Source organism: Musa acuminata, chromosome BXJ3-11 (assembly GCF_036884655.1).
Source record: "Musa acuminata AAA Group cultivar baxijiao chromosome BXJ3-11, Cavendish_Baxijiao_AAA, whole genome shotgun sequence".
NCBI lineage: Eukaryota > Viridiplantae > Streptophyta > Magnoliopsida > Zingiberales > Musaceae > Musa > Musa acuminata.
The window spans coordinates 14,084,856-14,102,199 of record NC_088359.1 but is presented as its reverse complement, the minus strand read 5'-3'; the positions used below and the strand labels follow the sequence as shown (position 1 = coordinate 14,102,199).

The 17,344-nt window shown below is 45.7% G+C and overlaps 1 pseudogene; it reads left to right on the top strand.

Annotated features, from left to right (window-relative positions):
- Window positions 1–17,344, top strand: part of LOC104001004 (probable inorganic phosphate transporter 1-4) — an 80,498-nt pseudogene that overhangs the window by 38,211 nt on the left and 24,943 nt on the right.

Sequence of the window (17,344 nt, the reverse complement as noted above, 5' to 3'; positions counted from 1 at the left end):
AGAACTAATCGGGTCACTAATGACTTATGAGATGACTTGTAATGCTCATGAAGAGCTTAAAAATAATCTTCTAAAGAACAGGAAGGATATGACACTAAGAACTCAAGAAGACTACTTGAAAGAAAATTTATGTGATGAGGACTTTGATGAAGACTTGGTACTCTTGACAAAAAAGTATAAAAAATTCATAAAAATAAATTTGAACCTAAGAAAGAACAAGTGATATGCTATGAATGCAAAAAGCCAGGACACTACAAGAGTGAATGTCCCCAAGCAAAGAGGAAACAACTGAAGAACTAGAAGGCTCTTAAAGCAACTTGGGATGACTCAAGTGCATCCGAAGAAGAAGAGCCAACCAACGCCGAGCAAGTTACTCACTATACGCTAATGGTTATTGGAGATGAGGTGAGTAGTTCCTTTTATGTAAATTTATCCTTTGATGAACTATTAAATTTATTTTCATGATTTATTTGATGAATATAAATTAATTAGTAAAAAATATAAATTATTAAAAAAAGAGCATGCTTCTCTTGTTAGTGATTTCGATAGATTAAAAGTTGAGCACAATGATAGTTTAGCTCCATGTACGAAATGTGATGAACTAGAAATACTTCAAAAGGAAAACTTGCTACTCAAAGAAACCTTTGAAAATTTTGAGGTTGGTAGTAAGTCCTTGAACATGATTCTTGCAAATAAGGGTCACGTTTATAGAAAATGCGGAATCGGATTTGTGAGTAGCTCTCACCAAAATCCAACCACCTTTGTTAAAGGCCCTACTTTGCATGTTTCACCCCGAACCAAATGTAACTTTTGTTGCAAATTTGGACATTTAACTTATCATTGTCCATTTAAGAAATATAGTCCACGCAAACTGATTTGGGTTCCTAAAGGAACCGTAAAAAACTTCATGCAAAATGATGAGTTAAGCCAATCGATTTTTAAGGCACCCAAGGTCAAATGGGTACATAAAAATCATCCTTTTTTGTAGAAATGGTTACTATCACAAGCTAGGAGGAAGAGATGGTACCTTGATAGTGAATGCTCAAGACATATGACTGGAGATCCATGTCAATTCTCTAAGCTCACTAGCCTAGACGAAGGATATGTCACCTTCGGAGATAATAAAAAGGTTAAATCATTGGCAAATGAACCATAGGTAACACATCCAACTTTTTTTATTGAAGATGTGTTATTAGTTGATGGCTTAAAGCATAACCTTTTGAGCATTAGTCAATTATGTGATAAAGGATATATTGTTATATTTGAATCGAATGCTTATATCATAGAAAAATCATACAAAAACATATCTATAATTACCCTAAAATAAAATAATATATACACTATCAACATTGATGATCTTTTTAATGAAATGTGTCTTTTGATTTTAAATGATGATGCTTGGCTTTGACATAGGAGATTAGGTCACGCTAGCATAAAACTAATCTCTCAAATCTCATCTAATCAACTTGTAAAAGGAATTCCTCACATTAAGTTCATTAAAGACAATATAAGTGATGCATGTCAACTAGGAAAATAAATAAAAAGTAGCTTCAAACCAAAGAACCAAATAAGCACCTCTAAATCATTGCAATTGATCCTTACGGACTTGTTCGGACCAATTGCTACATCAAGCCTAGGAGGTAGTAAATACGCCTTTGTTATCATGGATGATTATAGTAGATACACATAGACTTACTTTTTGGCACACAAAAGTGATTAGTTTAGGTATTTCTCTAAGTTTTGTAAACTTGTTCAAAACGAAAAGGGTTTTATGATTTCATCAATTAGAAGTGATCACGATGGTGAATTTCAAAACCATGATTTCCAATAATTTTGTGATTCTAATAGATACAATCACAATTTATCTACTTCAAGAAATTCTCAACAAAATGAAGTAATAGAAAGAAAAAATAGAAACTTACAAGAAATGACAAGAACCATGTTAAATGAAGATAGCCTACCCAAATATTTTTGGGCCAAAGCCGTAAATACGACATGCTATATCATAAATAGGGTTCTAGTAAGACCATTACTATCCAAAACTCCTTATGAGTTGTGGAACAACAAAAAAACCCAACGTTTCATATTTTAAAGTTTTTGGATGTAAATGCTTTATCTTGAATGAATTAGATATCTTAGGAAAGTTTAATGCAAAATCCGATGAAAGAATTTTTCTTAGTTATTTTTCTATTTCTAAGGCTTTTTGTATCTTGAACAAAAGAACCTTGATTATAGAAGAGTCTATTCATGTGGTTTTTAATGAAGTTTTCGTAACTAAGAAAAATGATTTTGATAATGATCTTAACTTTGATGCTTTAAATTTAAATAAAACCCTTTCTCCATCTAGCAACTTGGATGCATCTTCTTCTGAAACATCCTTACCCAAGGAATGGAAGTATGTAGATGCTCATCCTAAGGAGCTAATCATAGGAGACACATTAAAAGGGGGTTCAAACTCATTCTTCTCTTAAAAAATTTTGTGCCAACGTCGCTTTTCTCTCCCAAATTTAACCTAAATGCATTGACGAGGCCTTGAAAGATGATTCATGGGTTATCGCAATGCAAGAAAAGTTAAATCAATTTGAGAGAAATGAGATGTGGAATCTTGTTCCAAGGCCAAATGACCATTTAGTTATTGGTACTAAATGAGTCTTTAAAAACAAGCAAGATGAATTTGGTATCGTGTTTAGAAATATGGCTAGATTAGTGACCAACGGTTTTAACCAAGGAGAAGATATCGATTATGAAGAAACCTTCGCTCCTGTGACACGATTAGAAGCTATAAGGATGCTCATTGCCTATGCTAGTAGTAATAATTTTAAGTTATTTCAAATGGATGTTAAAAGTTCTTTTCTTAATGGCTTTATTCCGAAGAAGTTTATGTTGAACAATCCCCTGGATTTTAGAATGATAAGTTCCCCAATCATGTGTGTAAATTGACTAAAGCTCTTTATGGTTTAAAACAAGCCCCAAGAGCTTGGTATGGGAGACTTAGCTCTTTTCTTATTCAAAATAATTTCTCTAAAGGCAAGGTCAATACTACATTGTTTATCAAAAATTTTGAAAATAATTTTTTTATTGTTCAAATTTATGTTGATGCTATTATTTTTTGTTCTACAAATGAATCCTTTTGTGAATCATTTGCTAAAAGCATGAGTCTAGAGTCTGAAATGAGCCTAATGGGGGAACTAACCTTCTTTTTAGGGTGTGAAAAGTGTTATAAAAGTGAGAAGAGTTCGCCTCCTCTCTCTCTTTGCCTTGTAACCATCCAAGAAAGAGGAGTGAAACTTATAAGGGTTGTCTCCTAAACTCGAAAAAAGGAGAAAGCGCCGTAAAAGGTGGTTGGTCTACGCCTATTGAAGGAAGGCCTTAAGTGGAAGCCGGTGACCTCGACGAAGGACGAATCCGAAGTGGATGTAGGTCTTATTGACCGAACCACTCTATATTCTGGTTTGCTTTTCATTTTATGCAATTTACTTTACTGCAAATCTCATTGAGCTTCTCCTTACATTCTTATGAAAGTCTTAAGTTCAACATCTTTCCGAAATGATTTGAATCGAGATAAACTTTCTATGAAATCGAAGAATTTTTCGCTCAACTAATTCACCCCCCCCCCCCTCTTAGTACCGCTCTTGATCCTAACAATTAGTATCAGAGCAAAGGTTCACTCTCATTTTGATTTAAAACCTAAGAGATATGACATTTGCCGGCAACCAAGAGGGTCATTCAATTACACGTCCGCCGATATTCAATAGGATGGATTACACATATTGAAAGACTAGAATAAAGATTTTCCTAAGTTCAATGGATTTCAAATTATGGAATATTATTGAAAATGGGTTACAAAAGTCTTCTCTTCCAATGAATGATTGGAATTTGTTGGAGAAGAAGACTTTCGTTTTAAACGCAAAGGCTATGAATGTCCGGTTTGATGCTTTAGATTAAAACGAGTTCAATCGTGTGTCTATTTATGAAGCCACTTTTGATACTTGGTACACACTCGAAGTGACTCATGAATGCACTAGTAGAGTGAAGGAGTTGAAAATTAATCTTTTAGTGCATACTTATGAGTTATTTCGGATGAAATCGAGTGAGACCATTAGAGACATATACACCCGATTTACGGATGTCGTCAATGGTCTAAAAGGACTTGGTAAAGGTTTATTGGATTTTGAACTTGTTAAAAAAATTCTACGATCCCTTCCAAAGAGTTGAGATCCTAAAGTCACAGCTATTCAAGAGGCCAAAGATTTAAATAACTTTCCTCTTAAAGAATTAATCAGGTCACTAATGACTTATGAGATGACTTGTAATGCTCATGAAGAGTTTGAAAATAACCTTCTAAAGAATAGGAAGAATATGGCACTAAGAACTCAAGAAGACCACTTGAAAAAAAATTCAAGTGATGAGGACTTTGATGAAGACTTGGCACTCTTGACAAGAAAGTTCAAAAAATTCATAAAAAGAAATAAATTTAAAAATGATACAAAAAATAAATTTGAACCTAAGAATGAATAAGTGATATACTATGAATGCAAAAAGTCGGGACACTTCAAGAGTGAATGTCCCCAAGCAAAGAGGAAGTTACCGAAAAAGTAGAAGGCTCTTAAAGCAACTTAGGATGACTCAAGTGCATTCGAAGAAGAGGAGCCAACTAACACCGAGCAAGTTGCTTACTATGCGCTAATGGCTATTGGAGATGAGGTGAGTAGTTCCTTTGATGCAAATTTATCCTTTGATGAACTATTAAATAATTTTCATAATTTATTTGATTAATATAAATTAATTAGTAAAAAGTATAAATTATTGAAAAAAGAGCATACTTCTCTTGCTAGTGATTTCGATATATTAAAAGTTGAGCACAATGATAGTTTAGCTCCATGTATGAAATGTGATGAACTAGAAATACTTCAAAAGGAAAACTTGCTACTCAAAGAAACCTTAGAAAAATTTGAGGTTGGTAGCAAGTCCTTGAACATGATCCTTGCCAACAAGGGTCACGTTCATAGAAAAGGCGGAATCAGATTTGTGAGTAGCTCTCACCAAAATCCAACCACCTTTGTTAAAGGCCCTACTTTGCATGTTTTACCCCGAAACAAATGTAACTTTTGTTATAAATTTGGACATATATCTTATCATTGTCCATTTAAGAAATGTAGTCAACAAAAATTGATTTTGGTTCTTAAAGGAACTATAAAGAACTTCATATAAAATGATAAGTTAAGCCAATTGATTTTTGAGGCATCCAAGGTCAAATGTATATATAAAAATCATCCTTTTTGTAGAAACGGTTACCATCACAAGCTAGGGGCAAGAGATGGTACCTTGATAGTGGATGCTCAAGGCATATGACTAGAGATCCATCTCAATTCTCTAAGCTCACTAGCCTAGACAAAGGATATATCACCTTTGGAGACAACAACAAGGGTAAAATCATTGGCAAATGAACCACAGGTAACAACACATCCAACTTTTTTATTGAAGATTTGTTATTAGTTGATGGCTTAAAGCATAACCTTTTAAGCATTAGTCAATTGTGTGATAAAGGATATATTGTTAGATTTGAATCGAATGCTTGTATTATAGAAAAACCATACAAAAATAGATCTATGATTGCCCTAAAACAAAAAAATGTATACACTATCAACATTGATGATCTTTGTAATGAAATATGTCTTTCGATTTTAAATGATGATGCTTGGCTTTAACATAGGAGATTAGGTCATGCTAGCATGAAACTAATCTTTCAAATGTCATCTAAAGAACTTGTAAGAGGAATTCCTCACATTAAGTTCATTAAAGACAATATATGTGATACATGTTAATTAAGAAAATAAAATAAAAAATAGCTTCAAACCAAAGAACCAAATAAGCACCTCTAAACCATTGCAATTGATCTATATGTACTTGTTCGAACAAATTGTTACATCAAGCCTAGGAGGTAGCAAATATGCCTTTGTTATCGTGGATGATTATAGTAGATACACAAGAAATTACTTTTTGGAACATAAAAGTGAATGCTTTAGGTATTTCTCTATGTTTTATAAACTTGTTTAAAACAAAAAGAGTTTTATGATTTCATCAATTCGAAGTGGTCACAGTGGTGAATTTCAAAACCGTGATTTCCAAGAATTTTGTAAATCCAATGGATACAACTACAATTTCTCTACTCCATGAAATCTTCAACAAAATGGAGTAGTAGAAAGAAAAAATAGAAACTTACAAGAAATGGCAAGAACCGTGTTAAATGAACATAGCCTACCCAAATATTTTTGGGTTGAAGCCGTAAATACGACATGCTATGTCATGAATAGTGATAGGGACAAAAATGGCAATGTGACACGCCATCCCCCTGAGTAACACACTGCCCGAGGCTCGCCATACCCTACAGCAGCTCAGCCTCCCACGCAACCAAAGGTACAGTCCTGCCTTGCATCAGGTAACATCAAACCTCCTCTATAAATACCCCCGAGCCCTTGGCAAAAAGGGGGGGGATCACACACTCAACAGACGGAGGTTTCTCCTCCTCCTAAACCCCCCCTCCACATCTTTCTCTAACTTGATCGTCGGAGGGGTCGGGTCGAGCACCCCGGCCCGACCTGTGTGCAGGTGCGAGACGGTGTCGCCTCTTCCTGGCGCTGTGGCGGAGCTTCTTCCCGACCCGACCTACCGACCCGACCTCCCGACCCGAACCACCGGGAAGACCCGACCTCCCGACCCGAACCACCGGGAAGACCCGACTTACCGACCCGACCTCCCGACCCGAACCACCGAGCTCGGCAGCTGGGAGACCCCGAGGGACGTCGCCCGAGATCCCCGACATCCGGACCCCCGAACCGAGCCGCGACGGCCCCGAGGCCACGGCTTAAAAAGTTACTGACCGTAACAGATTGGCGCTAGAAGGAGGGCCCGGAATGACGGTACGTTAGTCTTCTCCTTGGTTGCTCCACTACAGCCGACCTGCACCAGCAGCAGCGACTTCCGGGGCTGTTCTCGGCTCCTCGGCCCCGAGCGCCTCGGCCCCGCGCGTCTCGCCCGCGTCGGCCCCGAGCGCCTCGGCCCCGCGCGTCTCGCCCGCGTCGGCCCCCACGCCTGCGGCTCGGCCCTGCGCAACCACCCGCGCGAACGGCCCGCGCGCCTCGCGCGACTTGGCCCCATGCGCGCGACCACCCCGCGCGCTTCGGCTCCGCGACTGCGTGTTGACCCCTCGGTCCCACGTGCGCGGTCAGCCCGCCTCAGCAGCTTGCTGCCTCGGCCTCACGCGCGCGACCAGCCCGCGCACCTCGGCCACTCGGCCCCACGCGCGCGACCAGCCCGCGCACCTCGGCCACTCGGCCCCACGCGCGTGGCTCGGCCCCGCGCGCCTCGCCCACGTCGGCCCCACGCGCGCGACCAGCCTCGCTGCCTCGGCCACTCGGCCCCACGCGCGCGGCCAACCCCCGCGCCTCGGGCCCCTCGGTCCCATGCGCGCGGCCAGCCCGCCTGCGTCCCACGCGCGCGGCCAGCCCGACCGTGTCCCACGCGTGCGGCCAGCGCGACCGCGCCGAGCGCCTCGACGCCTCGGTCCCACGCGCGCGACCAGCCCGCGCGCCTCGACCTCTCGTGGGCCCCTCGGTCCCACGCGCGCAGCCAACCCGCGTGCCTCAGTTCCTCGGCTACAGCCGAGATCTTTGCGCAGCTTCGGCGCCTCGGCCCCTCCCGTAGTTCTCAGAGCCTACCTCGCCTTCTCCTCTAGACCTCCCTGCTCGGCTTCTCCTTCCTGCGACCAAGCTCTAGTCTCCCTCTTCTCCTCCTCTTCTTATAGAGCGGTTGCACAACCAAAGGAAAGTACGCTGCAACGACGGCCGGAGGTCAGCTCCAAGTGCTCGGGGCACTCGACCTTGCCAAGACGCGGTGGTATCACTTCACGGCCACCGTCATTACTGGCATGGGCTTCTTCACCGACGCCTACGATCTCTTCTGCATCTCCCTCGTCACGAAGCTCCTTGGCCGCATCTATTCCTTCGACCCCAACTCGAAATCACCCGGGACGCTCCCAACGTGTCCGCTGCCATCACCCGCGTGGCCTTCTGTGGTGCCCTCTCCGGCCAGCTCTTCTTCGGGTGGCTCGGCGACAAGCTCGACCGCAAGAAGGTGTATGGCATGACGCTCATGCTCCTGGTCATCTGCTCCATCGCGATCGGCCTCTCCCTCGGTCACACCGCCAAGGGCGTCATGGCCACCCTCTGCCTCTTCCGCTTCTAGCTCGGCTTTGGTATCGGCGGCGATTACCTGCTCTCCGCCACCATCATGTCGGAGTACGCCTACAAGAAGACCCGTGACGCCTTCATCGCAGTCGTTTTCACTACGCAAGGCTTCGGCATCCTCACAGGTGGAATCGTCTCCATCATCATCTCCGCCGCCTTCAAGGAGCGCTTCGACTATCCGGCCTACAGGGACGACCGCACCAGCTCCACCGTCCCGGAGGCCGACTACATCTGGTGCACAACTCTCATGCTGGGCGCCCTCCCGGCTGCCTTAACCTACTACTGGCGGATGAAGATGCCAGAGACCGCGCGGTACACTGCTCTTATTGCCAAGAACGCGAAACGGGCGGCCCCCGAATATCGAGGTATTATCCGACAGACTCAAGCGTGCTCCCCACTTACCTCGGGATCGATCGGCCACATGCGCAGCCAACACGCTGCCTCGCGGCCTCGGCCACTCGGCCTCATGCGCAGCCGGCAAGCAGCATCGTTGCCTCGGCCACTTGGCCACATGCGCAGCCAACACGCTGCCTCGCTGCCTCGGCCACTCTGCCTCATGCGCAGCCAGCACGCAGCCCCGCTGCCTCGGCCACTCGGCCCCATGCGCAGCCAACACGCTGCTTCACTGCCTCGGCCACTCGGCCTCATACGCAGCCAGCACGCAGCCTCGCTGCCTCGGCCACTCGGCCACATGCGCAGCCAACACGCTGCCTCGCTGCCTCGGCCACTCGGCCTCATACGCAGCCAGCACGCAGCCTCGCTGCCTCGGCCACTCGGCCTCGTGCGCAGCCAGCAAGCAGCATCGCTGCCTCGGCCACTCGGCCCCATGTGCAGCCAACACGCTGCCTCGCTGCCTCGGCCACTCGGCCTCGTGCGCAGCCAGCAAGCAGCATCGCTGCCTCGGCCACTCGGCCACATGCGCAGCCAACACGCTGCCTCGCTGCCTCGGCCACAAGGCCTCATGCGCAGCCAGCACGCAGCCTCGCTGCCTCGGCCACTCGGCCCCATGCGCAGCCAACACTCTGCCTCGCTGCCTCGGCCACTCGGCCTCATGCGCAGCCAACACGCTGCCTCGCTGCCTCGGCCACTCGGCCTCATGCGCAGCCAGCACGCAGCCTCGCTGCCTCGGCCACTCGGCCCCATGCGCAGCCAACATGCTGCTTCACTGCCTCGGCCACTCGGCCTCGTGCGCAGCCAGCAAGCAGCCTCGCTGCCTCGGCCACTCGGCCTCATGCGCAGCCAGCAAGCAGCCTCGCTGCCTTGGCCACTCGGCCTCACGCGCAGCCAGCAAGCAGCCTCGCTGCCTTGGCCACTCGGCCTCATGCGCAGCCAGCACGCTGCCTCGGCCACTCGGCCTCATGTGCAGCCAACACGCTGCTGCCTCGGCCTCATGCGCAGCCAACACGCTGCCTCGCTGCCTCGGCCACTCGGCCTCATGCGCAGCCGGCAAGCAGCATCGCTGCCTCGGCCACTCGGCCTCATGCGCAACCAACACGCTGCCTCGCTGCCTCGGCCACTCGGCCTCATGCGCAGCCAGCACGCAGCCTCGCCGCCTCGGCCACATGCGCAGCCAACACGCTGCACGCTGCCTCGGCCACTCGGCCACATGCGCAGCCAACACGCTGCCTCAGCCCCTCAGCCCCATGCGCAGCAAGCAGCTTGCTGCCTCAGCCCCTCGGCCTCGTGCGCAGCAACACGCTGCAGCCAAACACGCTGCCTCGGCCAACGCGCTACACGCTGCCTCGGCCCCTCGGCCCCATGCGCAGCAGCCAGCCCGTCTGAGCAGCGCCTGCGCGGTCACCCCGCCTGCGTCGTGCTCCTTGGCTCCATGTTCCCGAGACAGACCAGTGCCGCCAGTACGCCCGCATCGTGCCCCTCGGCTCCATAAACCCCGAGACACGTCTGCGCGGCCAACCTGCCCGCGCCGAACTCCACGGCCCTATCCACCTGGTTCACACCCCTCGGCCGCGACTTGCCTGCGCCGAATGCCTCGGCTCCATGCTTGCCGAGCCCACCACCTCGGTCGCACCTGCCTGCACTGAGCACCTCGGCCAATCTCTGCCGAGACCTACCTCGGCGCGGCCCGACCGCCTGTCGTGTTCCTCGGCCGCGTGGTGCCCGAGGCCACGTCCTCGCGTCCTGCCCGCCTGATCGTGCTACTCGGCCGCATGGCCCTCGCGACCACGCCTGCGCGGTCTGCTCGCCTGCGTCGTGCTCCTCGGCAGCATGATGACCGAGACCACACCTGCGCGGCCTGCCCGCCTGCGTCGTGCTCCTCGCTTCCATCATCCCCGAGACACACCTGCGCGACCAGACCGCCTGCGTCGTGCTCCTTGGCTCCATGTTCCCGAGACAGACCAGCGTCGCCAGTACGCCTGCGTCGTGCCCCTCGGCTCCATAAACCCCGAGACACGCCAGTGAGGCCAGCCTGCCCGTGCCAAACTCCTCGGCCATATCCACTACCTTGCCCACCTGGGTTACGTCCCTCGGCCGTAGCCTGCCTGCGCCGAGTGTCTCGGCTCCATGCTTGCCGAGGCCACCACCTCGGTCGCATAATGCCCGAGGCATCCTCGGTCGCTTAATGCTCGAGGCCACCACCTCGGTCGCGTAATGCCCGAGGCCGCCACCTCGGTCGCATAATGCCCGAGGCCTCCTCGGTCGCTTAATGCTCGAGGACACCCCCTTTGGCTTCACACCACCTGAGACACGCCTGCGCGGCCTGCCCGCCTGCGTCGTGCTCCTCGGCTCTCTGGCTTTACGCCACCCGAGACCACGCCTGCACGGCCTGCCCGTCTACGTCGTGCTCCTCGGCTCTTCGGCTTTACGCCACCCGAGACCACGCCTGCGTGGCCTGCCCGCCTGCGTCGTGCTCCTCGGCTCTTCGGCTTTACGCCACCCGAGACCACGCCTGCACGGCCTGCCCGCCTGCGTCGTGCTCCTCGGCTCTTCGGCTTTACGCCACCCGAGACCAGGCCTGCGCGGCCTGCCCACCTGCGTCGTGCTCCTCGGCTCTTCGGCTTTACGCCACCCGAGACCACGCCTGCGTCGTGCTCCTCGGCTCTTCGGCTTTACGCCACCCGAGACCACGCCTGCGCGGCCTGCCCGCCTGCGTCGTGCTCCTCGGCTCTTCGGCTTTACGCCACCCGAGACCACGCTTGTGCGGCCTGCCCGCCTGCGTCGTGCTCCTCGGCTCTCCGGCTTTACGCCACCCGAGACCACGCCTGCGCGGCCTGCCTGCGTCGTGCTCCTCGGCTCTCCGGCTTTACGCCACCCGAGACCACGCCTGCGCGGCCTGCCCGCCTACGTCGTGCTCCTCGGTTCTTCGGCTTTACGCCACCCGAGACCACGCCTGCGCGGCCAGCCCGCCTGTGCCGGGCTCCTTGGCTCTTCGGCTTTACGCCACCCAGCTCACCTGCGTAGTGCTCCTCGGCCCTCATCGGCTCCATTTCTCCCGAGTCCTACTCTGCCGGGCTTCCTGACTGAATTGCGCACTCCGGCCTCGTGCTGCCCGAGACGCGTTCGCGCGACCGACCCGTCTGCGTCATGCCCCTCGGATCCGCAGGAACAGCCGACTTGAAGTAAGAAGCCATGCATCGGACTCCCTGCATGTAAAAACTGACGCATAGCTCCTTTCGGGGGGGGCATATGATAGGGACAAAAATGGCAATGTGACACGCCATCCCCCTGAGTAACACACTGCCCGAGGCTCGCCATACCCTGCAGCAGCTCAGCCTCCCACGCAACCAAAGGTACAGTCCTGCCTTGCATCAGGTAACATCAAACCTCCTCTATAAATACCCCCAAGCCCTTGGCAAAAAGGGGGGGGGATCACACACTCAACAGACGGAGGTTTCTCCTCCTCCTAAACTCCCTCCACATCTTTTTCTAACTTGATCGTCGGAGGGGTCGGGTCGAGCACCCCGGCCCGACCTGTGTGCACGTGAGAGACGGTGTCGCCTCTTCCTGGCGCTGTGGCGGAGCTTCTTCCCGACCCGACCTACCGACCCGACCTCCCGACCCGAACCACCGGGAAGACCCGACTTACCGACCCGACCTCCCGACCCGAACCACCGTGCTCGGCCACCGGGAGACCCCGAGGGACGCCGCCCGAGATCCCCGACATCCGGACCCCCGAACCGAGCCGCGACGGCCCCGAGGCCACGGCTTAAAAAAAAAGTTACTGACCGTAACAAATAGGGTTTTAGTAAGACCATTACTCTCCAAAACTCCTTATGAGTTGTGGAATAACAAAAAAATTAATGTTTCATATTTTAAAGTTTTCGGATGTAAATACTTAATCTTGAATGAAAATGATGCCTTAGGAAAGTTTGATGCAAAATTTGATGAAGGAATTTTTATTGGTTATTCTTTTATTTCTAAGGCTTTTTGTATCTTTAACGAACGAACTTTGATTATAGAAGAGTCTATTCATGTGGTTTTTAATTAAATTTTCATAACTAAGAAAAATGATTTTGATGATGATCTTAACTTTGATGCTTTAAATTTAAATAAAACCCTTTCTCCATCTAACAACTTGGATGCATATTCTTCGAAAACATCCTTACCCAAGGAATGAAAGTATATAGATGCTCATCCTAAGGAGCTAATCATAGGAGACACATCAAAAGGGAGTTCAAACTCATCTTCTCTTAAGAATTTTTGTGCCAACATCGTTTTTCTCTCCTAAGTTGAACATAAATGCATTGACGAGGCCTTGAAAGATGATTCATGGGTTCTCATAATACAAGAAAAGTTAAATCAATTTGAGAGAAATGAGATGTGGAAGCTTGTTCCAAGACCAAATGACCATTTAGTTATTGGTACCAAATGGGTCTTTAGAAATAAGTAAGATGAATTTGGTATCATAGTTAGAAACAAGGCTAGATTAGTGGCCAAAGGTTTCAACCAAGAAAAATGTATCGATTATGAAGAAACCTTCGCTCCTGTGGCACGATTAGAAGCCATAAGGATGCTCGTTGCCTATGCTAGTAGTAATAATTTTAAGTTGTTTCAAATGGATGTTAAAAGTGCTTTTCTTAATAGCTTTATTTCCGAAGAAGTTTATGTTGAACAACCCCCCGGATTTGAGAATGATAAGTTCTATATAAATTGACTAAAGCTCTCTATGGTTTAAAACAAGCCCGAAGCGCTTGGTATGAGAGACTTAGCTCTTTTCTAATTCAAAATAATTTCTCTAAAGGCAAGGTCGATACTATATTGTTTATCAAAAAATTTAAAAATAATTTTCTTATTGTTCAAATTTATGTTGATGATATTATTTTTGGCTCTACAAATAAATCCTTATGTGAATCATTTGCTAAAAGCATGAGTCTAGAGTTTAAAATGAGCTTAATGGGGGAACTAGCCTTCTTTTTAGGCTTATAAATCAAACAACTTAAGGATGATATTTTTATTAGTCAAACAAAATATATATTAGACTTGCTAAAATGATTTAATATGAAAAGTTCAAAGGCTATCAATACTTCTATGAGTACCTCCACTAAGTTAGATATTGATGAAGGTGGAGAAAGCTTTGATAAAAAAACCTATAGGGATATGATAGATAGTTTGCTATACCTCCCGCAACTAGACTGGATATCATGTTTATTGTAAGACTTTGTGCTCGATTTCAATCTAACCATAATCAATCTTATTTAAAAGCTGTCAAAATGATTTTTAGATATCTAAAAGGAACTCCTAAATTAGGACTATGGTATCCAAAATCTAAAAATTTTGAATTGCTTGGTTATGCCGTTATTGATTTTGCTAGGTGTCGAATATATAGAAAGAGCACATCTGGAACTTGTCAATTCTTAGGACACGCACTTGTCTCTTGGTTCTCAAAGAAACAAAACTCAGTTGCACTATCCACAACCGAAGCCGAATACATTGCGGCTAGTGCATGTTGTGCACAAGTTGTATGGATGAAAAATACATTAGAAGATTATAAAATTTATCTTAAGAATATTCATATAAAATGTGACAATACAAGTGCAATATGTTTAACTAAAAATCCTATTCAACACTCTAGAACTAAACACATTGACATTAAGCATCACATTATATGAGACCTTGTTAATAATCATGATGTAATCTTATAGTTTATTGATACGAAATATCAATTGGCCAATATCTTTATAAAATCCTTAGATAAAGAATAATTTAATTTTATTAGAAGGGAATTAGGGATGTTAAATTGTCTGAATACATAGTTTGTTGTATTTCTTTTCCGGACTTGGTGCCTTCTCTTAATGTATTTCATGAATGGAGCTTTCATGAATTTATTTTGGTATTATCTTCCTTGATATCAACTTTACTTCATATCCTTGCTCCATCACTTAATGATGTTTAACATATGGAATTCATTGACAAATGCATCTCTCACGGATTTCACTCTTATGAATCTTTAAATGAGAAATGGATTTGATTTATGAAGGTTTATTCATGGAATTTCCTTTATCCTTCAACTGGTGCTTCTTTCCCATGAATTCCTCCTTATTCTTCTCATGGAAGATGAATTTTATGAATTCCAATGGATATCTTGATTCTTGAAAGATGAATTTTCGTGTGAGATGATTACTTGCAAGAATGGCGATTTGATTTCAAATGATATTTTGATTCAAATCATTTCACAAATTAGATTCTTATTGGATTCCCTCCTTACCTTCCTTCTTTACGCAAAGTTTTTGATGACAAAGGGGGAAAAGTTGATGAAATCTCTCTTTAAAATTGAGAACTTTCGAATGTTACCATGCAACGATGCAATATTGATTGAATAAATTACTGTGAAATTTGCATGAATTTTTACCATATTTGTATTGTTGAATTGTTCTCCTTTTTATTGATGACAAAGGGGGAGAAATAATACCAAAAAGTGGTAAATTGATGACTAATTGGCATTGTAAATGTATGCAATATATCTTATCATAAATGCTTATCATAAACACTTGTATACTTTATGAATGCTTGATAAATGTCTTTCATTATGATAAGATAACTTGAGCTTAGCTTGCTATTTTACAATTGATATCTTGTCATGAAATGATGAATTGTTATCTTTCTCATCTTGCTATGTTTCATATTTGAAATTCGTATCATACTTACAAATGATGAATGTCTATGATTGGACTTGAAAATGGATGTCATGCCTTGACATCATTTTCATTGATAAATACATGACATCGTATTATGAGAATGTTAAATCATGATAGGAATCATGATGTGCATGTTGATAAGTTTAAATGAACTTAACTTATTAGTTTGATACTTGAATTCAAAGGCCTTGAATTCAAGAATGTATTTTCTCAAGTATGGCATATAGATAAGGGGAGTTAAAGTTAACTCCGTCATCAATTGATTGTCATCATCAAAAAGGGGTAGATTGTTGAATCTCAGATTTTGATAATGAAATCAATTACAAATTATTTAAACTAATATATATGTTGAGAAAAGTGTGCAGGATTAACTACGATAGTAGTAAGACATAAAGCAGGTATTGTGCTAGAGTCAAGATCGAAATCTCGTTGGAAGTTCAAGAGTTCATCGGATGTCCGGACATTTGTCGGAAGTTCTGCCGGAACCAATCGAGAAGTCCAGGAGTTTGCCAAAGAAGCTTGTCAGAACTTGCTAAGAAGATCGTTGTAAAGTTTGGGAGCTTGCCGGGAGTCCGTCGGAATATTGCCGAGAGTTCATTGGAAGATTATCGGAAGTTCGCCGGAAGAGCAATTGAGGTACCAAAACAAGAAGTGCTTTAATTATGTCTTCGTTATTGTAATTAATTAAAAATGGAGTTAGGATTGGGGGATAATCCCATTGACTTAGTTAGGGGCCAACTGGGCCCTTAACAGTGTTGAATTGGGCCAAATTGAACAGCCCATTCAGCCCCTGAAAACATGGCCGACGGTGGCACCGCTTGGGAAACCCAATCTCCCGGGTGGTCTAGGTAGTGGTATCGTTGGAAATCAATACTGCCTGTGGTGGTACCGCTCCTGTCAGGCAATAGTACCGCCAAAGCTCGGTCTCCGAACTTTGTTAGGCGGTGGTATTGCCCATTAATTGCGATGGTACCGCTTGCATCCCGAAATCCAAGGATTTGAATTTTTGGCTCCAACTTTTAAAACCATTGGGGCCTATAAATACCCCAACCTTTTCTGCATGAAAGGGTAACAAAGTGCTGTCATATGTGTGAAAAATTCTAAGTGTTTGGAGTATGAAAAGTGTTGTAAAAGTGAGAAGAGTTCTCCTACTCCCTCTCTTAGCCTTGTAACTATCCAAGAAAGAGGAGTAAAACTTGTAAGGGTTGTCTCCTAAACCCGGCAAAAGGAGAAAATGCTATAAAAGATGGTTGGTCTTCGCCTATTGAAGGAAGGCCTTTAGTGGACGCCGGTGACCTCGCCGGAGGAGGAATCCGAAGTGGACGTAGGTCTCATTGACTAATCCACTCTAAATTCTGGTTTGCTTTTCATTTTGTGTAATTTACTTTACTACAAATCTCCTTAAGCTTCTCCTTATATTCTTACAAAAGTTTTAAGTTCAACATCTTTCCGAAATGATTTGAATCGAGATGAACTTTTTATGAAATCGAAGAATTTTTCGTTGCACTAATTCACTGCCCCCGCCCCACGCCCCCCGCCCCCCCCCCCCCCCCCCCTCTTAATGCTGCTCTTGATCCTAATAGTCAGTTCAAAATTTTGTTTCGATTAAACCTGTTTTGGAAAGATATTAACTTGAAAGCATATGGGAGCATACGGAAGGGTGTGCAACAAAAGTAATGAGGAAGTAAAGCAGTTTTCAATAAAGATAAATAGCAAAACAAAACTATAAACTATTTTATGGTAGTTCGGTCATCGTGACCTAATCCACTCCATCGATTCCTCTTCCGTCGAGGTCATCGGCATCCACTAACAATCTTCGGTCAATGGGCGAAGATCAACTACCCTTTACACCCTTTTTCTCTTTTTCATAAGTTTACGAGATAACTTTTTACAACCTTCGTTTACAAGGTATCCCTCACACACCTCCCTTAGAACTCTCTTTAAGCTTTAGGAGAAGGGAACTCAACTTTCTAATCGGGTTTACAACTTTGGAATCACAGAGTT